We start from the raw sequence: 26,484 nt of genomic DNA, 5'->3' as shown, positions 1-26,484 counted from the left end.
ACAAAAGGGGGTGGTGATGTACGGAGCATCTGAACCAATCAAACACTCACACCCAGTCAAAAGATCTGGGTTTGATCCATCACCGTTCTTTAGCCCACTCTGCCACCCCAGTTCAGACATGGCTATATGCAAATCAGTCTGACCCTGTGCCTCATGGGAACAGTTAAGCCCGAACTGCCAAGCCATGCCTTCCCCTGGACCGGAAACAAGCTTCCGAGGACCGGTTTCTGGCATTACAGCCGTCTTCAGCCCGGCTTGCTTGAATCCAGTGGCACAGTGAGCAAGGGACTCACGTCCGAGCATACCCTGCCACACTTATGGCGGCCAAAGCGGTACAAAAGGGGGTGGTGATGGACGGAGCATCTGAACCAATCAAACACTCACACCCAGTCAAAAGATCTGGGTTTGATCCATCACCGTTCTTTAGCCCACTCTGCCACCCCAGTTCAGACATGGCTATATGCAAATCAGTCTGACCCTGTGCCTCATGGGAACAGTCAAGCCCGAACTGCCAAGCCATGCCTTCCCCTGGACCGGAAACAAGCTTCCGAGGACCGGTTTCTGGCATTACAGCCGTCTTCAGCCCGGCTTGCTTGCATCCAGTGACAAAGTGAGCAACGGACTCACGTCAGAGCATACCCTGCCACATTTATGGCGGCCCAAGCGGTACAAAAGGGGGTGGTGATGGACGGAGCATCTGAACCAATCAAACACTCACACCCAGTCAAAAGATCTGGGTTTGATCCATCACCGTTCTTTACCCACTCTGCCACCCCAGTTCAGACATGGCTATATGCAAATCAGTCTGACCCTGTGCCTCATGGGAACAGTCCAGCCCGAACTGCCAAGCCATGCCTTCCCCTGGACCGGAAACAAGCTTCCGAGGACCGGTTTCTGGCATTACAGCCGTCTTCAGCCCGGCTTGCTTGAATCCAGAGACAAAGTGAGCAAGGGACTCACGTCAGAGCATACCCTGCCACATTTATTGTGGCCAAAGCGGTACAAAAGGGGGTGGTGATGGACGGAGCATCTGAACCAATCAAACACTCACACCCAGTCAAAAGATCTGGGTTTGATCCATCACCGTTCTTTAGCCCACTCTGCCACCCCAGTTCAGACATGGCTATATGCAAATCAGTCTGACCCTGTGCCTCATGGGAACAGTTAAGCCCGAACTGCCAATCCATGCCTTCCCCTGGACCGGAAACAAGCTTCCGAGGACCAGTTTCTGGCATTACAGCCGTCTTCAGCCCGGCTTGCTTGAATCCAGTGGCAAAGTGAGCAAGGGACTCACGTCTGAGCATACCCTGCCACACTTATGGCGGCCAAAGCGGTACAAAAGGGGGTGGTGATGGACTGAGCATCTGAACCAATCAAACACTCACACCCAGTCAAAAGATCTGGGTTTGATCCATCACCGTTCTTTAGCCCACTCTGCCACCCCAGTTCAGACATGGCTATATGCAAATCAGTCTGACCCTGTGCCTCATGGGAACAGTCCAGCCCGAACTGCCAAGCCATGCCTTCCCCTGGACCGGAAACAAGCTTCCGAGGACCGGTTTCTGGCATTACAGCCGTCTTCAGCCCGGCTTGCTTGAATCCGGTGGCAAAGTGAGCAAGGGACTCACGTCAGAGCATACCCTGCCACACTTATGGCGACCAAAGCGGTACAAAAGGGGGTGGTGATGGACGGAGCATCTGAACCAATCAAACACTTACACCCAGTCAAAAGATCTGGGTTTGATCCATCACTGTTCTTTAGCCCACTCTGCCACCCCAGTTCAGACATGGCTATATGCAAATCAGTCTGACCCTGTGCCTCATGGGAACAGTCCAGCCCAAACTGCCACGCCATGCCTTCCCCTGGACCGGAAACAAGCTTCCAAGGACCGGTTTCTGGCATTACAGCCGTCTTCAGCCCGGCTTGCTTGAATCCAGTGGCAAAGTGAGCAAGGGACTCACGTCTGAGCATACCCTGCCACACTTATGGCGGCCAAAGCGGTACAAAAGGGGGTGGTGATGGACGGAGCATCTGAACCAATCAAACACTCACACCCAGTCAAAAGATCTGGGTTTGATCCATCACCGTTCTTTACCCACTCTGCCACCCCAGTTCAGACATGGCTATATGCAAATCAGTCTGACCCTGTGCCTCATGGGAACAGTCCAGCCCGAACTGCCAAGCCATGCCTTCCCCTGGACCGGAAACAAGCTTCCGAGGACCGGTTTCTGGCATTACAGCCGTCTTCAGCCCGGCTTGCTTGAATCCAGTGGCAAAGTGAGCAAGGGACTCACGTCTGAGCATACCCTGCCACACTTATGGCGGCCAAAGCGGTACAAAAGGGGGTGGTGATGGACGGAGCATCTGAACCAATCAAACACTCACACCCAGTCAAAAGATCTGGGTTTGATCCATCACCGTTCTTTACCCACTCTGCCACCCCAGTTCAGACATAGCTATATGCAAATCAGTCTGACCCTGTGCCTCATGGGAACAGTCCAGCCCGAACTGCCAAGCCATGCCTTCCCCTGGACCGGAAACAAGCTTCCGAGGACCGGTTTCTGGCATTACAGCCGTCTTCAGCCCGGCTTGCTTGAATCCAGTGACAAAGTGAGCAAGGGACTCACGTCAGAGCATACCCTGCCACATTTATGGCGGCCAAAGCGTTACAAAAGGGGGTGGTGATGGACGGAGCATCTGAACCATTCAAACACTCACACCCAGTCAAAAGATCTGGGTTTGATCCATCACCGTTCTTTAGCCCACTCTGCCACCCCAGTTCAGACATGGCTATATGCAAATCAGTCTGACCCTGTGCCTCATGGGAACAGTTAAGCCCGAACTGCCAAGCCATGCCTTCCCCTGGACCGGAAACAAGCTTCCGAGGACCGGTTTCTGGCATTACAGCCGTCTTCAGCCCGGCTTGCTTGAATCCAGTGGCAAAGTGAGCAAGGGACTCACGTCTAAGCATACCCTGCCACACTTATGGCGGCCAAAGCGGTACAAAAGGGGGTGGTGATGGACGGAGCATCTGAACCAATCAAACACTCACACCCAGTCAAAAGATCTGGGTTTGATCCATCACCGTTCTTTAGCCCACTCTGCCACCCCAGTTCAGACATGGCTTTATGCAAATCAGTCTGACCCTGTGCCTCATGGGAACACTCCAGCCCAAACTGCCAAGCCATGCCTTCCCCTGGACCGGAAACAAGCTTCTGAGGACTGGTTTCTGGCATTACAGCCGTCTTCAGCCTGGCTTGCTTGAATCCAGTGGCAAAGTGAGCAAGAGACTCATGTCTGAGCATACCCTGCCACACTTATGGCGGCCAAAGCGGTACAAAAGGCGGTGGTGATGGACGGAGCATCTGAACCAATCAAACACTCACACCCAGTCAAAAGATCTGGGTTTGATCCATCACCGTTCTTTAGCCCACTCTGCCACCCCAGTTCAGACATGGCTATATGCAAATCAGTCTGACCCTGTGCCTCATGGGAACAGTCCAGCCCGAACTGCCAAGCCATGCCGTCCCCTGGACCGGAAACAAGCTTCCGAGGACCGGTTTCTGGCATTACAGCCGTCTTCAGCCCGGCTTGCTTGAATCCAGTGGCAAAGTGAGCAAGGGACTCACGTCTGAGCATACCCTGCCACATTTATGGCGGCCCAAGTGGTACAAAAGGGGGTGGTGATGGACGGAGCATCTGAACCAATCAAACACTCACACCCAGTCAAAAGATCTGGGTTTGATCCATCACCGTTCTTTAGCCCACTCTGCCACCCCAGTTCAGACATGGCTATATGCAAATCAGTCTGACCCTGTGCCTCATGGGAACAGTCCAGCCCGAACTGCCAAGCCATGCCTTCCCCTGGACTGGAAACAAGCTTCCGAGGACCGGTTTCTGGCATTACAGCCGTCTTCAGCCCGGCCTGCTTGAATCCAGTGGCAAAGTGAGCAAGGGACTCACGTCTGAGCATACCCTGCCACACTTATGGCGGCCAAAGCGGTACAAAAGGGGGTGTTGATGGACGGAGCATCTGAACCAATCAAACACTCACACCCAGTCAAAAGATCTGGGTTTGATCCATCACCGTTCTTTACCCACTCTGCCACCCCAGTTCAGACATGGCTATATGCAAATCAGTCTGACCCTGTGCCTCATGGGAACAGTCCAGCCCGAACTGCCAAGCCATGCCTTCCCCTGGACCGGAAACAAGCTTCCGAGGACCGGTTTCTGGCATTACAGCCGTCTTCAGCCCGGCTTGCTTGAATCCAGAGACAAAGTGAGCAAGGGACTCACGTCAGAGCATACCCTGCCACATTTATTGTGGCCAAAGCGGTACAAAAGGGGGTGGTGATGTACGGAGCATCTGAACCAATCAAACACTCACACCCAGTCAAAAGATCTGGGTTTGATCCATCACCGTTCTTTAGCCCACTCTGCCACCCCAGTTCAGACATGGCTATATGCAAATCAGTCTGACCCTGTGCCTCATGGGAACAGTTAAGCCCGAACTGCCAAGCCATGCCTTCCCCTGGACCGGAAACAAGCTTCCGAGGACCGGTTTCTGGCATTACAGCCGTCTTCAGCCCGGCTTGCTTGAATCCAGTGGCACAGTGAGCAAGGGACTCACGTCCGAGCATACCCTGCCACACTTATGGCGGCCAAAGCGGTACAAAAGGGGGTGGTGATGGACGGAGCATCTGAACCAATCAAACACTCACACCCAGTCAAAAGATCTGGGTTTGATCCATCACCGTTCTTTAGCCCACTCTGCCACCCCAGTTCAGACATGGCTATATGCAAATCAGTCTGACCCTGTGCCTCATGGGAACAGTCAAGCCCGAACTGCCAAGCCATGCCTTCCCCTGGACCGGAAACAAGCTTCCGAGGACCGGTTTCTGGCATTACAGCCGTCTTCAGCCCGGCTTGCTTGCATCCAGTGACAAAGTGAGCAACGGACTCACGTCAGAGCATACCCTGCCACATTTATGGCGGCCCAAGCGGTACAAAAGGGGGTGGTGATGGACGGAGCATCTGAACCAATCAAACACTCACACCCAGTCAAAAGATCTGGGTTTGATCCATCACCGTTCTTTAGCCCACTCTGCCACCCCAGTTCAGACATGGCTATATGCAAATCAGTCTGACCCTGTGCCTCATGGGAACAGTCCAGCCCGAACTGCCAAGCCATGCCTTCCCCTGGACCGGAAACAAGCTTCCGAGGACCGGTTTCTGGCATTACAGCCGTCTTCAGCCCGGCTTGCTTGAATCCAGAGACAAAGTGAGCAAGGGACTCACGTCAGAGCATACCCTGCCACATTTATTGTGGCCAAAGCGGTACAAAAGGGGGTGGTGATGGACGGAGCATCTGAACCAATCAAACACTCACACCCAGTCAAAAGATCTGGGTTTGATCCATCACCGTTCTTTAGCCCACTCTGCCACCCCAGTTCAGACATGGCTATATGCAAATCAGTCTGACCCTGTGCCTCATGGGAACAGTTAAGCCCGAACTGCCAATCCATGCCTTCCCCTGGACCGGAAACAAGCTTCCGAGGACCAGTTTCTGGCATTACAGCCGTCTTCAGCCCGGCTTGCTTGAATCCAGTGGCAAAGTGAGCAAGGGACTCACGTCTGAGCATACCCTGCCACACTTATGGCGGCCAAAGCGGTACAAAAGGGGGTGGTGATGGACTGAGCATCTGAACCAATCAAACACTCACACCCAGTCAAAAGATCTGGGTTTGATCCATCACCGTTCTTTAGCCCACTCTGCCACCCCAGTTCAGACATGGCTATATGCAAATCAGTCTGACCCTGTGCCTCATGGGAACAGTCCAGCCCGAACTGCCAAGCCATGCCTTCCCCTGGACCGGAAACAAGCTTCCGAGGACCGGTTTCTGGCATTACAGCCGTCTTCAGCCCGGCTTGCTTGAATCCGGTGGCAAAGTGAGCAAGGGACTCACGTCAGAGCATACCCTGCCACACTTATGGCGACCAAAGCGGTACAAAAGGGGGTGGTGATGGACGGAGCATCTGAACCAATCAAACACTTACACCCAGTCAAAAGATCTGGGTTTGATCCATCACTGTTCTTTAGCCCACTCTGCCACCCCAGTTCAGACATGGCTATATGCAAATCAGTCTGACCCTGTGCCTCATGGGAACAGTCCAGCCCAAACTGCCACGCCATGCCTTCCCCTGGACCGGAAACAAGCTTCCAAGGACCGGTTTCTTGCATTACAGCCGTCTTCAGCCCGGCTTGCTTGAATCCAGTGGCAAAGTGAGCAAGGGACTCACGTCTGAGCATACCCTGCCACACTTATGGCGGCCAAAGCGGTACAAAAGGGGGTGGTGATGGACGGAGCATCTGAACCAATCAAACACTCACACCCAGTCAAACGATCTGGGTTTGATCCATCACCGTTCTTTAGCCCACTCTGCCACCCCAGTTCAGACATGGCTATATGCAAATCAGTCTGACCCTGTGCCTCATGGGAACAGTCCAGCCCGAACTGCCAAGCCATGCCTTCCCCTGGACCGGAAACAAGCTTCCGAGGACCGGTTTCTGGCATTACAGCAGTCTTCAGCCCGGCTTGCTTGAATCCAGTGGCAAAGTGAGCAAGGGACTCACATCTGAGCATACCCTGCCACACTTATGGCGGCCAAAGCGGTACAAAAGGGGGTGGTGATGGACGGAGCATCTGAACCAATCAAACACTCACACCCAGTCAAAAGATCTGGGTTTGATCCATCACCGTTCTTTACCCACTCTGCCACCCCAGTTCAGACATGGCTATATGCAAATCAGTCTGACCCTGTGCCTCATGGGAACAGTCCAGCCCGAACTGCCAAGCCATGCCTTCCCCTGACCTCGAAACAAGCTTCCGAGGACTGGTTTCTGGCATTACAGCCGTCTTCAGCCCGGCTTGCTTGAATCCAGTGGCAAAGTGAGCAAGGGACTCACGTCTGAGCATACCCTGCCACACTTATGGCGGCCAAAGCGGTACAAAAGGGGGTGGTGATGGACGGAGCATCTGAACCAATCAAACACTCACACCCAGTCAAACGATCTGGGTTTGATCCATCACCGTTCTTTAGCCCACTCTGCCACCCCAGTTCAGACATAGCTATATGCAAATCAGTCTGACCCTGTGCCTCATGGGAACAGTCCAGCCCGAACTGCCAAGCCATGCCTTACCCTGGACCGGAAACAAGCTTCCGAGGACCGGTTTCTGGCATTACAGCCGTCTTCAGCCCGGCTTGCTTGAATCCAGTGGCAAAGTGAGCAAGGGACTCACGTCTGAGCATACCCTGCCACACTTATGGCGGCCAAAGCGGTACAAAAGGGGGTGGTGATGGACGGAGCATCTGAACCAATCAAACACTCACACCCAGTCAAAAGATCTGGGTTTGATCCATCACCGTTCTTTAGCCCACTCTGCCACCCCAGTTCAGACATGGCTATATGCAAATCAGTCTGACCCTGTGCCTCATGGGAACAGTCCAGCCCGAACTGCCAAGCCATGCCTTCCCCTGGACCGGAAACAAGCTTCCGAGGACCGGTTTCTGGCATTACAGCCGTCTTCAGCCCGGCTTGCTTGAATCCGGTGGCAAAGTGAGCAAGGGACTCACGTCAGAGCATACCCTGCCACACTTATGGCGGCCAAAGCGGTACAAAAGGGGGTGGTGATGGACGGAGCATCTGAACCAATCAAACACTCACACCCAGTCAAAAGATCTGGGTTTGATCCATCACCGTTCTTTAGCCCACTCTGCCACCCCAGTTCAGACATGGCTATATGCAAATCAGTCTGACCCTGTGCCTCATGGGAACAGTCCAGGCCAAACTGCCAAGCCATGCCTTCCCCTGGACCGGAAACAAGCTTCCAAGGACCGGTTTCTGGCATTACAGCCGTCTTCAGCCCGGCTTGCTTGAATCCAGTGGCAAAGTGAGCAAGGGACTCACGTCTGAGCATACCCTGCCACACTTATGGCGGCCAAAGCGGTACAAAAGGGGGTGGTGATGGACGGAGCATCTGAACCAATCAAACACTCACACCCAGTCAAACGATCTGGGTTTGATCCATCACCGTTCTTTAGCCCACTCTGCCACCCCAGTTCAGACATGGCTATATGCAAATCAGTCTGACCCTGTGCCTCATGGGAACAGTCCAGCCCGAACTGCCAAGCCATGCCTTCCCCTGGACCGGAAACAAGCTTCCGAGGACCGGTTTCTGGCATTACAGCAGTCTTCAGCCCGGCTTGCTTGAATCCAGTGGCAAAGTGAGCAAGGGACTCACATCTGAGCATACCCTGCCACACTTATGGCGGCCAAAGCGGTACAAAAGGGGGTGGTGATGGACGGAGCATCTGAACAAATCAAACACTCACACCCAGTCAAAAGATCTGGGTTTGATCCATCACCGTTCTTTACCCACTCTGCCACCCCAGTTCAGACATGGCTATATGCAAATCAGTCTGACCCTGTGCCTCATGGGAACAGTCCAGCCCGAACTGCCAAGCCATGCCTTCCCCTGACCTCGAAACAAGCTTCCGAGGACCGGTTTCTGGCATTACAGCCGTCTTCAGCCCGGCTTGCTTGAATCCAGTGGCAAAGTGAGCAAGGGACTAACGTCTGAGCATACCCTGCCACACTTATGGCGGCCAAAGCGGTACAAAAGGGGGTGGTGATGGACGGAGCATCTGAACCAATCAAACACTCACACCCAGTCAAACGATCTGGGTTTGATCCATCACCGTTCTTTAGCCCACTCTGCCACCCCAGTTCAGACATAGCTATATGCAAATCAGTCTGACCCTGTGCCTCATGGGAACAGTCCAGCCCGAACTGCCAAGCCATGCCTTCCCCTGGACCGGAAACAAGCTTCCGAGGACCGGTTTCTGGCATTACAGCCGTCTTCAGCCCGGCTTGCTTGAATCCAGTGGCAAAGTGAGCAAGGGACTCACGTCTGAGCATACCCTGCCACACTTATGGCGGCCAAAGCGGTACAAAAGGGGGTGGTGATGGACGGAGCATCTGAACCATTCAAACACTCACACCCAGTCAAAAGATCTGGGTTTGATCCATCACCGTTCTTTAGCCCACTCTGCCACCCCAGTTCAGACATGGCTATATGCAAATCAGTCTGACCCTGTGCCTCATGGGAACAGTTAAGCCCGAACTGCCAAGCCATGCCTTCCCCTGAACCGGAAACAAGCTTTCGAGGACCGGTTTCTGGCATTACAGCCGTCTTCAGCCCGGCTTGCTTGAATCCAGTGGCAAAGTGAGCAAGGGACTCACGTCTAAGCATACCCTGCCACACTTATGGCGGCCAAAGCGGTACAAAAGGGGGTGGTGATGGACGGAGCATCTGAACCAATCAAACACTCACACCCAGTCAAAAGATCTGGGTTTGATCCATCACCGTTCTTTAGCCCACTCTGCCACCCCAGTTCAGACATGGCTTTATGCAAATCAGTCTGACCCTGTGCCTCATGGGAACACTCCAGCCCAAACTGCCAAGCCATGCCTTCCCCTGGACCGGAAACAAGCTTCTGAGGACTGGTTCTGGCATTACAGCCGTCTTCAGCCTGGCTTGCTTGAATCCAGTGGCAAAGTGAGCAAGAGACTCATGTCTGAGCATACCCTGCCACACTTATGGCGGCCAAAGCGGTACAAAAGGGGGTGGTGATGGACGGAGCATCTGAACCAATCAATCACTCACACCCAGTCAAAAGATCTGGGTTTGATCCATCACCGTTCTTTAGCCCCTTCTGCCACCCCAGTTCAGACATGGCTATATGCAAATCAGTCTGACCCTGTGCCTCATGGGAACAGTCCAGCCCGAACTGCCAAGCCATGCCGTCCCCTGGACCGGAAACAAGCTTCCGAGGACCGGTTTCTGGCATTACAGCCGTCTTCAGCCCGGCTTGCTTGAATCCAGTGGCAAAGTGAGCAAGGGACTCACGTCTGAGCATACCCTGCCACATTTATGGCGGCCCAAGCGGTACAAAAGGGGGTGGTGATGGACGGAGCATCTGAACCAATCAAACACTCACACCCAGTCAAAAGATCTGGGTTTGATCCATCACCGTTCTTTAGCCCACTCTGTCACCCCAGTTCAGACATGGCTATATGCAAATCAGTCTGACCCTGTGCCTCATGGGAACAGTCCAGCCCGAACTGCCAAGCCATGCCTTCCCCTGGACTGGAAACAAGCTTCCGAGGACCGGTTTCTGGCATTACAGCCGTCTTCAGCCCGGCTTGCTTGAATCCAGTGGCAAAGTGAGCAAGGGACTCACGTCTGAGCATACCCTGCCACACTTATGGCGGCCAAAGCGGTACAAAAGGGGGTGGTGATGGACGGAGCATCTGAACCAATCAAACACTCACACCCAGTCAAAAGATCTGGGTTTGATCCATCACCGTTCTTTACCCACTCTGCCACCCCAGTTCAGACATGGCTATATGCAAATCAGTCTGACCCTGTGCCTCATGGGAACAGTCCAGCCTGAACTGCCAAGCCATGCCTTCCCCTAAACCGGAAACAAGCTTCCGAGGACCGGTTTCTGGCATTACAGCCGTCTTCAGCCCGGCTTGCTTGAATCCAGAGACAAAGTGAGCAAGGGACTCACGTCAGAGCATACCCTGCCACATTTATTGTGGCCAAAGCGGTACAAAAGGGGGTGGTGATGGACGGAGCATCTGAACAAATCAAACACTCACACCCAGTCAAAAGATCTGGGTTTGATCCATCACCGTTCTTTAGCCCACTCTGCCACCCCAGTTCAGACATGGCTATATGCAAATCAGTCTGACCCTGTGCCTCATGGGAACAGTTAAGCCCGAACTGCCAAGCCATGCCTTCCCTGTTCAGACATGGCTATATGCAAATCAGTCTGACCCTGTGCCTCATGGGAACAGTCAAGCCCGAACTGCCAAGCCATGCCTTCCCCTGGACCGGAAACAAGCTTCCGAGGACCGGTCTCTGGCATTACAGCCGTCTTCAGCCCGGCTTGCTTGCATCCAGTGACAAAGTGAGCAAGGGACTCACGTCAGAGCATACCCTGCCACATTTATGGCGGCCCAAGCGGTACAAAAGGGGGTGGTGATGGACGGAGCATCTGAACCAATCAAACACTCACACCCAGTCAAAAGATCTGGGTTTGATCCATCACCGTTCTTTAGCCCACTCTGCCACCCCAGTTCAGACATGGCTATATGCAAATCAGTCTGACCCTGTGCCTCATGGGAACAGTCCAGCCCGAACTGCCAAGCCATGCTTTCCCCTGGACTGGAAACAAGCTTCCGAGGACCGGTTTCTGGCATTACAGCCATCTTCAGCCCGGCTTGCTTGAATCCAGTGGCAAAGTGAGCAAGGGACTCACGTCTGAGCATACCCTGCCACACTTATGGCGGCCAAAGCGGTACAAAAGGGGGTGGTGATGGACGGAGCATCTGAACCAATCAAACACTCACACCCAGTCAAAAGATCTGGGTTTGATCCATCACCGTTCTTTACCCACTCTGCCACCCCAGTTCAGACATGGCTATATGCAAATCAGTCTGACCCTGTGCCTCATGGGAACAGTCCAGCCCGAACTGCCAAGCCATGCCTTCCCCTGGACCGGAAACAAGCTTCCGAGGACCGGTTTCTGGCATTACAGCCGTCTTCAGCCCGGCTTGCTTGAATCCAGAGACAAAGTGAGCAAGGGACTCACGTCAGAGCATACCCTGCCACATTTATTGTGGCCAAAGCGGTACAAAAGGGGGTGGTGATGGACGGAGCATCTGAACCAATCAAACACTCACACCCAGTCAAAAGATCTGGGTTTGATCCATCACCGTTCTTTAGCCCACTCTGCCACCCCAGTTCAGACATGGCTATATGCAAATCAGTCTGACCCTGTGCCTCATGGGAACAGTTAAGCCCGAACTGCCAAGCCATGCCTTCCCCTGGACCGGAAACAAGCTTCCGAGGACCGGTTTCAGGCATTACAGCCGTCTTCAGCCCGGCTTGCTTGAATCCAGTGGCACAGTGAGCAAGGGACTCACGTCCGAGCATACCCTGCCACACTTATGGCGGCCAAAGCGGTACAAAAGGGGGTGGTGATGGACGGAGCATCTGAACCAATCAAACACTCACACCCAGTCAAAAGATCTGGGTTTGATCCATCACCGTTCTTTAGCCCACTCTGCCACCCCAGTTCAGACATGGCTATATGCAAATCAGTCTGACCCTGTGCCTCATGGGAACAGTCAAGCCCGAACTGCCAAGCCATGCCTTCCCCTGGACCGGAAACAAGCTTCCGAGGACCGGTTTCTGGCATTACAGCCGTCTTCAGCCCGGCTTGCTTGCATCCAGTGACAAAGTGAGCAAGGGACTCACGTCAGAGCATACCCTGCCACATTTATGGCGGCCCAAGCGGTACAAAAGGGGGTGGTGATGGACGGAGCATCTGAACCAATCAAACACTCACACCCAATCAAAAGATCTGGGTTTGATCCATCACCGTTCTTTAGCCCACTCTGCCACCCCAGTTCAGACATGGCTATATGCAAATCAGTCTGACCCTGTGCCTCATGGGAACAGTTAAGCCCGAACTGCCAAGCCATGCCTTCCCCTGGACCGGAAACAAACTTCCGAGGACCGGTTTCTGGCATTACAGCCGTCTTCAGCCCGGCTTGCTTGAATCCAGAGACAAAGTGAGCAAGGGACTCACGTCAGAGCATACCCTGCCACATTTATTGTGGCCAAAGCGGTACAAAAGGGGGTGGTGATGGACGGAGCATCTGAACCAATCAAACACTCACACCCAGTCAAAAGATCTGGGTTTGATCCATCACCGTTCTTTAGCCCACTCTGCCACCCCAGTTCAGACATGGCTATATGCAAATCAGTCTGACCCTGTGCCTCATGGGAACAGTTAAGCCCGAACTGCCAAGCCATGCCTTCCCCTGGACCGGAAACAAGCTTCCGAGGACCGGTTTCTGGCATTACAGCCGTCTTCAGCCCGGCTTGCTTGAATCCAGTGGCACAGTGAGCAAGGGACTCACGTCCGAGCATACCCTGCCACACTTATGGCGGCCAAAGCGGTACAAAAGGGGGTGGTGATGGTTAGAGCATCTGAACCAATCAAACACTCACACCCAGTCAAAAGATCTGGGTTTGATCCATCACCGTTCTTTAGCCCACTCTGCCACCCCAGTTCAGACATGGCTATATGCAAATGAGTCTGACCCTGTGCCTCATGGGAACAGTCCAGCCCGAACTGCCAAGCCATGCCGTCCCCTGGACCGGAAACAAGCTTCCGAGGACCGGTTTCTGGCATTACAGCCGTCTTCAGCCCGGCTTGCTTGAATCCAGTGGCAAAGTGAGCAAGGGACTCACGTCTGAGCATACCCTGCCACACTTATGGCGGCCAAAGCGATACAAAAGGGGGTGGTGATGGACGGAGCATCTGAACCAATCAAACACTCACACCCAGTCAAAAGATCTGGGTTTGATCCATCACCGTTCTTTAGCCCACTCTGCCACCCCAGTTCAGACATGGCTATATGCAAATCAGTCTGACCCTGTGCCTCATGGGAACAGTCCAGCCCGAACTGCCAAGCCATGCCTTCCCCTGGACCGGAAACAAGCTTCCGAGAACCGGTTTCTGGCATTACAGACGTCTTCAGCCCGGCTTTCTTGAATCCAGTGGCAAAGTGAGCAAGGGACTCATGTCTGAGCATACCCTGCCACACTTATGGCGGCCAAAGCGGTACAAAAGGGGGTGGTGATGGACGGAGCATCTGAACCAATCAAACACTCACACCCAGTCAAAAGATCTGGGTTTGATCCATCACCGTTCTTTAGCCCACTCTGCCACCCCAGTTCAGACATGGCTATATGCAAATCAGTCTGACCCTGTGCCTCATGGGAACAGTCCAGCCCGAACTGCCAAGACATGCCTTCCCCTGGACCGGAAACAAGCTTCCGAGGACCGGTTTCTGGCATTACAGCCGCCTTCAGCCCTGCTTGCTTGAATCCAGTGGCAAAGTGAGCAAGGGACTCACGTCTGAGCATACCCTGCCACACTTATGGCGGCCAAAGCGGTACAAAAGGGGGTGGTGATGGACGGAGCATCTGAACCAATCAAACACTCACACCCAGTCAAAAGATCTGGGTTTGATCCATCACCGTTCTTTAGCCCACTCTGCCATCCCAGTTCAGACATGGCTATATGCAAATCAGTCTGACCCTGTGCCTCATGGGAACAGTCCAGCCTGAACTGCCAAGCCATGCCTTCCCCTGGACCGGAAACAAGGTTCCGAGGACCGGTTTCTGGCATTACAGCCATCTTCTGCCCGGCTTGCTTGAATCCAGTGGCAAAGTGAGCAAGGGACTCACATCTGAGCATACCCTGCCACACTTATGGCGGCCAAAGTGGTACAAAAGGGGGTGGTGATGGACGGAGCATCTGAACCAATCAAACACTCACACCCAGTCAAAAGATCTGGGTTTGATCCATCACCGTTCTTTAGCCCACTCTGCCACCCCAGTTCAGACATGGCTATATGCAAATCAGTCTGACCCTGTGCCTCATGGGAACAGTCCAGCCCGAACTGCCAAGCCATGCCTTCCCCTGGACCGGAAAGAAGCATCCGAGGACCGGTTTCTGGCATTACAGCCGTCTTCAGCCCGGCTTGCTTGAATCCGGTGGCAAAGTGAGCAAGGGACTCACGTCAGAGCATACCCTGCCACACTTATGGCGGCCAAAGCGGTACAAAAGGGGGTGGTGATGGACGGAGCATCTGAACCAATCAAACAATCACACCCAGTCAAAAGATCTGGGTTTGATCCATCACCGTTCTTTAGCCCACTCTGCCACCCCAGTTCAGACATGGCTTTATGCAAATCAGTCTGACCCTGTGCCTCATGGGAACAGTCCAGCCCAAACTGCCAAGCCATGCCTTCCCCTGGACCGGAAACAAGCTTCCAAGGACCGGTTTCTGGCATTACAGCCGTCTTCAGCCCGGCTTGCTTGAATCCAGTGGCAAAGTGAGCAAGGGACTCACGTCTGAGCATACCCTGCCACACTTATGGCGGCCAAAGCGGTACAAAAGGGGGTGGTGATGGACGGAGCATCTGAACCAATCAAACACTCACACCCAGTCAAAAGATCTGGGTTTGATCCATCACCGTTCTTTACCCACTCTGCCACCCCAGTTCAGACATGGCTATATGCAAATCAGTCTGACCCTGTGCCTCATGGGAACAGTCCAGCCCGAACTGCCAAGCCATGCCTTCCCCTGGACCGGAAACAAGCTTCCGAGGACCGGTTTCTGGCATTACAGCCGTCTTCAGCCCGGCTTGCTTGAATCCAGTGGCAAAGTGAGCAAGGGACTCACGTCTGAGCATACCCTGCCACACTTATTGTGGCCAAAGCGGTACAAAAGGGGGTGGTGATGGACGGAGCATCTGAACCAATCAAACACTCACACCCAGTCAAAAGATCTGGGTTTGATCCATCACCGTTCTTTACCCACTCTGCCACCCCAGTTCAGACATAGCTATATGCAAATCAGTCTGACCCTGTGCCTCATGGGAACAGTCCAGCCCGAACTGCCAAGCCATGCCTTCCCCTGGACCGGAAACAAGCTTCCGAGGACCGGTTTCTGGCATTACAGCCGTCTTCAGCCCGGCTTGCTTGAATCCAGTGACAAAGTGAGCAAGGGACTCACGTCAGAGCATACCCTGCCACATTTATGGCGGCCAAAGCGTTACAAAAGGGGGTGGTGATGGACGGAGCATCTGAACCATTCAAACACTCACACCCAGTCAAAAGATCTGGGTTTGATCCATCACCGTTCTTTAGCCCACTCTGCCACCCCAGTTCAGACATCGCTATAGGCAAATCAGTCTGACCCTGTGCCTCATGGGAACAGTTAAGCCCGAACTGCCAAGCCATGCCTTCCCCTGGACCGGAAACAAGCTTCCGAGGACCGGTTTCTGGCATTACAGCCGTCTTCAGCCCGGCTTGCTTGAATCCAGTGACAAAGTGAGCAAGGGACTCACGTCAGAGCATACCCTGCCACATTTATGGCGGCCAAAGCGGTACAAAAGGGGGTGGTGATGGACGGAGCATCTGAACCAATCAAACACTCACACCGAGTCAAAAGATATGGGTTTGATCCATCACCGTTCTTTAGCCCACTCTGCCACCCCAGTTTAGACATGGCTACATGCAAATCAGTCTGACCCTGTGCCTCATGGGTACAGTCCAGCCCGAACTGCCAAGCCATGCCTTCCCCTGGACCGGAAACAAGCTTCTGAGGACCGGTTTCTGGCATTACAGCCGTCTTCAGCCCGGCTTGCTTGAATCCAGTGGAAAAGTGAGCAAGGGACTCACGTCTGAGCATACCCTGCCACAATTATGGCGGCCAAAGTGGTACAAAAGGGGGTGGTAATGAACGGAGCATCTCAACCAATCAAAGACTCACACCCAGTCAAACAATCTGGGTTTGATCCATCACCGTTCTTTAGCCCACTCTGCCACCCCAGTTCAGACATGGCTATATGCAAATCAGTCTGACCCTGTGCCTCACGGGAACAGTCCAGCCCGAACTGCCAAGCCATGCCTTCCCCTGGACCGGAAACAAGCTTCCGAGGACCGGTTTCTGGCATTACAGCCGTCTTCAGCCCGGCTTGCTTGAATCCAGTGGCAAAGTGAGCAAGGGACTCACGTCTGAGCATACCCTGCCACACTTATGGCGGCCAAAGCTGTACAAAAGGGGGTGGTGATGGACGGAGCATCTGAACCAATCAAACACTCACACCCAGTCAAAAGATCTGGGTTTGATCCATCACCGTTCTTTACCCACTCTGCCACCCCAGTTCAGACATGGCTATATGCAAATCAGTCTGACCCTGTGCCTCATGGGAACAGTCTCTCGTTCTTGGCTCCCTACGTTCTGCTGATCTTGTGGTTTCAGCAGAACGTAGGGAGCCAAGAACGAGAGACACGAAGCGGGAACGGACCCCGTGTGAAATCTAACACGCCGGCCACGATTAACAATGCCGCCTAGCAATTAGGACTTCCCCGACTCAACCTTGATCCAAAGCGCCACAGGCCAGTTCACTTATTCAAGTGCGACGAAGAACCTGCACTCAACTTAGAGACAACCGTCAACATCGATCCCCAAACAGATGACGGTAGTTCCATTTCCTTGGACCCCTCCAGAACCTGCACTGCCATACGTTCACTGACTTAGCCTCCTTCAAATAGCGACAGAATAACCATGCCCTGAAGAGAATCCGGATAATAATTCCCAGGATTCGAAACGCGTCGGCTAATGTGAAAAAGATAATTCATACACCAGTTACCACTGGTGGCATAAGATTCTCGAATTCATTTTTCGCGTCTCTTCTTTCAACTTTTATTCTTTCTTTCTTCATTTTTCTGCTTTGCTTTAATCAAATGCTAAAACGTACTCACTATTCAGTGTGATGTATGCTTAAATGTCACTGTCTGTTTTACATAAACTGTTTTTTCATACACTGTTTTTTCATACATTTTCCTGTATATATTGTGTGTTTGTTAAATTGTGTTCACATTGTAGTGTATTCAAAAGTCTCATCTTTGTTTGAACTTATGTTTAACACAGGTCTTGTCTGCATTTAATATGTTTTGTTCGACAAATTTAATATAAGCATTTAATTGAATGGTATAAATAAAAGTACCTTGTTGGAAACGACAGCTTGCGTTTTCAATGGCCCATGAATAGGGGTGTAACTGAGTTGTGGAGAGGCACTCCTTTTTCTGACTGTATCCCCTGGACCGGAAACAAGCTTCCGAGGACCGGTTTCTGGCATTACAGCCGTCTTCAGCCCGGCTTGCTTGAATCCAGAGACAAAGTGAGCAAGGGACTCACGTCAGAGCATACCCTGCCACATTTATTGTGGCCAAAGCGGTACAAAAGGGGGTGGTGATGGACGGAGCATCTGAACCAATCAAACACTCACACCCAGTCAAAAGATCTGGGTTTCATCCATCACCGTTCTTTAGCCCACTCTGCCACCCCAGTTCAGACATGGCTATATGCAAATCAGTCTGACCCTGTGCCTCATGGGAACAGTTAAGCCCGAACTGCCAAGCCATGCCTTCCCCTGGACCGGAAACAAGCTTCCGAGGACCGGTTTCTGGCATTACAGCCGTCTTCAGCCCGGCTTGCTTGAATCCAGTGGCACAGTGAGCAAGGGACTCACGTCCGAGCATACCCTGCCACACTTATGGCGGCCAAAGCGGTACAAAAGGGGGTGGTGATGGACGGAGCATCTGAACCAATCAAACACTCACACCCAGTCAAAAGATCTGGGTTTGATCCATCACCGTTCTTTAGCCCACTCTGCCACCCCAGTTCAGACATGGCTATATGCAAATCAGTCTGACCCTGTGCCTCATGGGAACAGTCAAGCCCGAACTGCCAAGCCATGCCTTCCCCTGGACCGGAAACAAGCTTCCGAGGACCGGTCTCTGGCATTACAGCCGTCTTCAGCCCGGCTTGCTTGCATCCAGTGACAAAGTGAGCAAGGGACTCACGTCAGAGCATACCCTGCCACATTTATGGCGGCCCAAGCGGTACAAAAGGGGGTGGTGATGGACGGAGCATCTGAACCAATCAAACACTCACACCCAGTCAAAAGATCTGGGTTTGATCCATCACCGTTCTTTAGCCCACTCTGCCACCCCAGTTCAGACATGGCTATATGCAAATCAGTCTGACCCTGTGCCTCATGGGAACAGTTAAGCCCGAACTGCCAAGCCATGCCTTCCCCTGGACCGGAAACAAGCTTCCGAGGACCGGTTTCTGGCATTACAGCCGTCTTCAGCCCGGCTTGCTTGAATCCAGTGGCACAGTGAGCAAGGGACTCACGTCCGAGCATACCCTGCCACACTTATGGCGGCCAAAGCGGTACAAAAGGGGGTGGTGATGGTTAGAGCATCTGAACCAATCAAACACTCACACCCAGTCAAAAGATCTGGGTTTGATCCATCACCGTTCTTTAGCCCACTCTGCCACCCCAGTTCAGACATGGCTATATGCAAATGAGTCTGACCCTGTGCCTCATGGGAACAGTCCAGCCCGAACTGCCAAGCCATGCCGTCCCCTGGACCGGAAACAAGCTTCCGAGGACCGGTTTCTGGCATTACAGCCGTCTTCAGCCCGGCTTGCTTGAATCCAGTGGCAAAGTGAGCAAGGGACTCACGTCTGAGCATACCCTGCCACACTTATGGCGGCCAAAGCGATACAAAAGGGGGTGGTGATGGACGGAGCATCTGAACCAATCAAACACTCACACCCAGTCAAAAGATCTGGGTTTGATCCATCACCGTTCTTTAGCCCACTCTGCCACCCCAGTTCAGACATGGCTATATGCAAATCAGTCTGACCCTGTGCCTCATGGGAACAGTCCAGCCCGAACTGCCAAGCCATGCCTTCCCCTGGACCGGAAACAAGCTTCCGAGAACCGGTTTCTGGCATTACAGACGTCTTCAGCCCGGCTTTCTTGAATCCAGTGGCAAAGTGAGCAAGGGACTCATGTCTGAGCATACCCTGCCACACTTATGGCGGCCAAAGCGGTACAAAAGGGGGTGGTGATGGACGGAGCATCTGAACCAATCAAACACTCACACCCAGTCAAAAGATCTGGGTTTGATCCATCACCGTTCTTTAGCCCACTCTGCCACCCCAGTTCAGACATGGCTATATGCAAATCAGTCTGACCCTGTGCCTCATGGGAACAGTCCAGCCCGAACTGCCAAGACATGCCTTCCCCTGGACCGGAAACAAGCTTCCGAGGACCGGTTTCTGGCATTACAGCCGCCTTCAGCCCTGCTTGCTTGAATCCAGTGGCAAAGTGAGCAAGGGACTCACGTCTGAGCATACCCTGCCACACTTATGGCGGCCAAAGCGGTACAAAAGGGGGTGGTGATGGACGGAGCATCTGAACCAATCAAACACTCACACCCAGTCAAAAGATCTGGGTTTGATCCATCACCGTTCTTTAGCCCACTCTGCCACCCCAGTTCAGACATGGCTATATGCAAATCAGTCTGACCCTGTGCCTCATGGGAACAGTCCAGCCCGAACTGCCAAGCCATGCCTTCCCCTGGACCGGAAAGAAGCATCCGAGGACCGGTTTCTGGCATTACAGCCGTCTTCAGCCCGGCTTGCTTGAATCCGGTGGCAAAGTGAGCAAGGGACTCACGTCAGAGCATACCCTGCCACACTTATGGCGGCCAAAGCGGTACAAAAGGGGGTGGTGATGGACGGAGCATCTGAACCAATCAAACAATCACACCCAGTCAAAAGATCTGGGTTTGATCCATCACCGTTCTTTAGCCCACTCTGCCACCCCAGTTCAGACATGGCTTTATGCAAATCAGTCTGACCCTGTGCCTCATGGGAACAGTCCAGCCCAAACTGCCAAGCCATGCCTTCCCCTGGACCGGAAACAAGCTTCCAAGGACCGGTTTCTGGCATTACAGCCGTCTTCAGCCCGGCTTGCTTGAATCCAGTGGCAAAGTGAGCAAGGGACTCACGTCTGAGCATACCCTGCCACACTTATGGCGGCCAAAGCGGTACAAAAGGGGGTGGTGATGGACGGAGCATCTGAACCAATCAAACACTCACACCCAGTCAAAAGATCTGGGTTTGATCCATCACCGTTCTTTACCCACTCTGCCACCCCAGTTCAGACATGGCTATATGCAAATCAGTCTGACCCTGTGCCTCATGGGAACAGTCCAGCCCGAACTGCCAAGCCATGCCTTCCCCTGGACCGGAAACAAGCTTCCGAGGACCGGTTTCTGGCATTACAGCCGTCTTCAGCCCGGCTTGCTTGAATCCAGTGGCAAAGTGAGCAAGGGACTCACGTCTGAGCATACCCTGCCACACTTATGGCGGCCAAAGCGGTACAAAAGGGGGTGGTGATGGACGGAGCATCTGAACCAATCAAACACTCACACCCAGTCAAAAGATCTGGGTTTGATCCATCACCGTTCTTTACCCACTCTGCCACCCCAGTTCAGACATAGCTATATGCAAATCAGTCTGACCCTGTGCCTCATGGGAACAGTCCAGCCCGAACTGCCAAGCCATGCCTTCCCCTGGACCGGAAACAAGCTTCCGAGGACCGGTTTCTGGCATTACAGCCGTCTTCAGCCCGGCTTGCTTGAATCCAGTGACAAAGTGAGCAAGGGACTCACGTCAGAGCATACCCTGCCACATTTATGGCGGCCAAAGCGTTACAAAAGGGGGTGGTGATGGACGGAGCATCTGAACCATTCAAACACTCACACCCAGTCAAAAGATCTGGGTTTGATCCATCACCGTTCTTTAGCCCACTCTGCCACCCCAGTTCAGACATCGCTATAGGCAAATCAGTCTGACCCTGTGCCTCATGGGAACAGTTAAGCCCGAACTGCCAAGCCATGCCTTCCCCTGGACCGGAAACAAGCTTCCGAGGACCGGTTTCTGGCATTACAGCCGTCTTCAGCCCGGCTTGCTTGAATCCAGTGACAAAGTGAGCAAGGGACTCACGTCAGAGCATACCCTGCCACATTTATGGCGGCCAAAGCGGTACAAAAGGGGGTGGTGATGGACGGAGCATCTGAACCAATCAAACACTCACACCGAGTCAAAAGATATGGGTTTGATCCATCACCGTTCTTTAGCCCACTCTGCCACCCCAGTTTAGACATGGCTACATGCAAATCAGTCTGACCCTGTGCCTCATGGGTACAGTCCAGCCCGAACTGCCAAGCCATGCCTTCCCCTGGACCGGAAACAAGCTTCTGAGGACCGGTTTCTGGCATTACAGCCGTCTTCAGCCCGGCTTGCTTGAATCCAGTGGAAAAGTGAGCAAGGGACTCACGTCTGAGCATACCCTGCCACAATTATGGCGGCCAAAGTGGTACAAAAGGGGGTGGTAATGAACGGAGCATCTCAACCAATCAAAGACTCACACCCAGTCAAACAATCTGGGTTTGATCCATCACCGTTCTTTAGCCCACTCTGCCACCCCAGTTCAGACATGGCTATATGCAAATCAGTCTGACCCTGTGCCTCACGGGAACAGTCCAGCCCGAACTGCCAAGCCATGCCTTCCCCTGGACCGGAAACAAGCTTCCGAGGACCGGTTTCTGGCATTACAGCCGTCTTCAGCCCGGCTTGCTTGAATCCAGTGGCAAAGTGAGCAAGGGACTCACGTCTGAGCATACCCTGCCACACTTATGGCGGCCAAAGCTGTACAAAAGGGGGTGGTGATGGACGGAGTATCTGAACCAATCAAACACTCACACCCAGTCAAAAGATCTGGGTTTGATCCATCACCATTCTTTACCCACTCTGCCACCCCAGTTCAGACATGGCTATATGCAAATCAGTCTGACCCTGTGCCTCATGGGAACAGTCAAGCCCGAACTGCAAAGCCATGCCTTCCCCTGGACCGGAAACAAGCTTCCGAGGACCGGTTTCTGGCATTACAGCCGTCTTCAGCCCGGCTTGCTTGCATCCAGTGACAAAGTGAGCAAGGGACTCACGTCAGAGCATACCCTGCCACATTTATGGCGGCCCAAGCGGTACAAAAGGGGGTGGTGATGGACGGAGCATCTGAACCAATCAAACACTCACACCCAGTCAAAAGATCTGGGTTTGATCCATCACCGTTCTTTAGCCCACTCTGCCACCCCAGTTCAGACATGGCTATATGCAAATCAGTCTGACCCTGTGCCTCATGGGAACAGTCCAGCCCGAACTGCCAAGCCATGCCTTCCCCTGGACTGGAAACAAGCTTCCGAGGACCGGTTTCTGGCATTACAGCCGTCTTCAGCCCGGCTTGCTTGAATCCAGTGGCAAAGTGAGCAAGGGACTCACGTCTGAGCATACCCTGCCACACTTATGGCGGCCAAAGCGGTACAAAAGGGGGTGGTGATGGACGGAGCATCTGAACCAATCAAACACTCACACCCAGTCAAAAGATCTGGGTTTGATCCATCACCGTTCTTTACCCACTCTGCCACCCCAGTTCAGACATGGCTATATGCAAATCAGTCTGACCCTGTGCCTCATGGGAACAGTCCAGCCCGAACTGCCAAGCCATGCCTTCCCCTGGACCGGAAACAAGCTTCCGAGGACCGGTTTCTGGCATTACAGCCGTCTTCAGCCCGGCTTGCTTGAATCCAGAGACAAAGTGAGCAAGGGACTCACGTCAGAGCATACCCTGCCACATTTATTGTGGCCAAAGCGGTACAAAAGGGGGTGGTGATGGACGGAGCATCTGAACCAATCAAACACTCACACCCAGTCAAAAGATCTGGGTTTCATCCATCACCGTTCTTTAGCCCACTCTGCCACCCCAGTTCAGACATGGCTATATGCAAATCAGTCTGACCCTGTGCCTCATGGGAACAGTTAAGCCCGAACTGCCAAGCCATGCCTTCCCCTGGACCGGAAACAAGCTTCCGAGGACCGGTTTCTGGCATTACAGCCGTCTTCAGCCCGGCTTGCTTGAATCCAGTGGCACAGTGAGCAAGGGACTCACGTCCGAGCATACCCTGCCACACTTATGGCGGCCAAAGCGGTACAAAAGGGGGTGGTGATGGACGGAGCATCTGAACCAATCAAACACTCACACCCAGTCAAAAGATCTGGGTTTGATCCATCACCGTTCTTTAGCCCACTCTGCCACCCCAGTTCAGACATGGCTATATGCAAATCAGTCTGACCCTGTGCCTCATGGGAACAGTCAAGCCCGAACTGCCAAGCCATGCCTTCCCCTGGACCGGAAACAAGCTTCCGAGGACCGGTCTCTGGCATTACAGCCGTCTTCAGCCCGGCTTGCTTGCATCCAGTGACAAAGTGAGCAAGGGACTCACGTCAGAGCATACCCTGCCACATTTATGGCGGCCCAAGCGGTACAAAAGGGGGTGGTGATGGACGGAGCATCTGAACCAATCAAACACTCACACCCAGTCAAAAGATCTGGGTTTGATCCATCACCGTTCTTTAGCCCACTCTGCCACCCCAGTTCAGACATGGCTATATGCAAATCAGTCTGACCCTGTGCCTCATGGGAACAGTCCAGCCCGAACTGCCAAGCCATGCTTTCCCCTGGACTGGAAACAAGCTTCCGAGGACCGGTTTCTGGCATTACAGCCGTCTTCAGCCCGGCTTGCTTGAATCCAGTGGCAAAGTGAGCAAGGGACTCACGTCTGAGCATACCCTGCCACACTTATGGCGGCCAAAGCGGTACAAAAGGGGGTGGTGATGGACGGAGCATCTGAACCAATCAAACACTCACACCCAGTCAAAAGATCTGGGTTTGATCCATCACCGTTCTTTACCCACTCTGCCACCCCAGTTCAGACATGGCTATATGCAAATCAGTCTGACCCTGTGCCTCATGGGAACAGTCCAGCCCGAACTGCCAAGCCATGCCTTCCCCTGGACCGGAAACAAGCTTACGAGGACCGGTTTCTGGCATTACAGCCGTCTTCAGCCCGGCTTGCTTGAATCCAGAGACAAAGTGAGCAAGGGACTCACGTCAGAGCATACCCTGCCACATTTATTGTGGCCAAAGCGGTACAAAAGGGGGTGGTGATGGACGGAGCATCTGAACCAATCAAACACTCACACCCAGTCAAAAGATCTGGGTTTCATCCATCACCGTTCTTTAGCCCACTCTGCCACCCCAGTTCAGACATGGCTATATGCAAATCAGTCTGACCCTGTGCCTCATGGGAACAGTTAAGCCCGAACTGCCAAGCCATGCCTTCCCCTGGACCGGAAACAAGCTTCCGAGGACCGGTTTCTGGCATTACAGCCGTCTTCAGCCCGGCTTGCTTGAATCCAGTGGCACAGTGAGCAAGGGACTCACGTCCGAGCATACCCTGCCACACTTATGGCGGCCAAAGCGGTACAAAAGGGGGTGGTGATGGACGGAGCATCTGAACCAATCAAACACTCACACCCAGTCAAAAAATCTGGGTTTGATCCATCACCGTTCTTTAGCCCACTCTGCCACCCCAGTTCAGACATGGCTATATGCAAATCAGTCTGACCCTGTGCCTCATGGGAACAGTCAAGCCCGAACTGCCAAGCCATGCCTTCCCCTGGACCGGAAACAAGCTTCCGAGGACCGGTTTCTGGCATTACAGCCGTCTTCAGCCCGGCTTGCTTGCATCCAGTGACAAAGTGAGCAAGGGACTCACGTCAGAGCATACCCTGCCACATTTATGGCGGCCCAAGCGGTACAAAAGGGGGTGGTGATGGACGGAGCATCTGAACCAATCAAACACTCACACCCAATCAAAAGATCTGGGTTTGATCCATCACCGTTCTTTAGCCCACTCTGCCACCCCAGTTCAGACATGGCTATATGCAAATCAGTCTGACCCTGTGCCTCATGGGAACAGTTAAGCCCGAACTGCCAAGCCATGCCTTCCCCTGGACCGGAAACAAACTTCCGAGGACCGGTTTCTGGCATTACAGCCGTCTTCAGCCCGGCTTGCTTGAATCCAGAGACAAAGTGAGCAAGGGACTCACGTCAGAGCATACCCTGCCACATTTATTGTGGCCAAAGCGGTACAAAAGGGGGTGGTGATGGACGGAGCATCTGAACCAATCAAACACTCACACCCAGTCAAAAGATCTGGGTTTGATCCATCACCGTTCTTTAGCCCACTCTGCCACCCCAGTTCAGACATGGCTATATGCAAATCAGTCTGACCCTGTGCCTCATGGGAACAGTTAAGCCCGAACTGCCAAGCCATGCCTTCCCCTGGACCGGAAACAAGCTTCCGAGGACCGGTTTCTGGCATTACAGCCGTCTTCAGCCCGGCTTGCTTGAATCCAGTGGCACAGTGAGCAAGGGACTCACGTCCGAGCATACCCTGCCACACTTATGGCGGCCAAAGCGGTACAAAAGGGGGTGGTGATGGTTAGAGCATCTGAACCAATCAAACACTCACACCCAGTCAAAAGATCTGGGTTTGATCCATCACCGTTCTTTAGCCCACTCTGCCACCCCAGTTCAGACATGGCTATATGCAAATGAGTCTGACCCTGTGCCTCATGGGAACAGTCCAGCCCGAACTGCCAAGCCATGCCGTCCCCTGGACCGGAAACAAGCTTCCGAGGACCGGTTTCTGGCATTACAGCCGTCTTCAGCCCGGCTTGCTTGAATCCAGTGGCAAAGTGAGCAAGGGACTCACGTCTGAGCATACCCTGCCACACTTATGGCGGCCAAAGCGATACAAAAGGGGGTGGTGATGGACGGAGCATCTGAACCAATCAAACACTCACACCCAGTCAAAAGATCTGGGTTTGATCCATCACCGTTCTTTAGCCCACTCTGCCACCCCAGTTCAGACATGGCTATATGCAAATCAGTCTGACCCTGTGCCTCATGGGAACAGTCCAGCCCGAACTG

The sequence above is a fragment of the Lissotriton helveticus genome, chromosome 5_1 (assembly GCF_964261635.1).
Source record: "Lissotriton helveticus chromosome 5_1, aLisHel1.1, whole genome shotgun sequence".
NCBI lineage: Eukaryota > Metazoa > Chordata > Amphibia > Caudata > Salamandridae > Lissotriton > Lissotriton helveticus.
Note: the sequence above shows the minus strand (reverse complement) of the source record.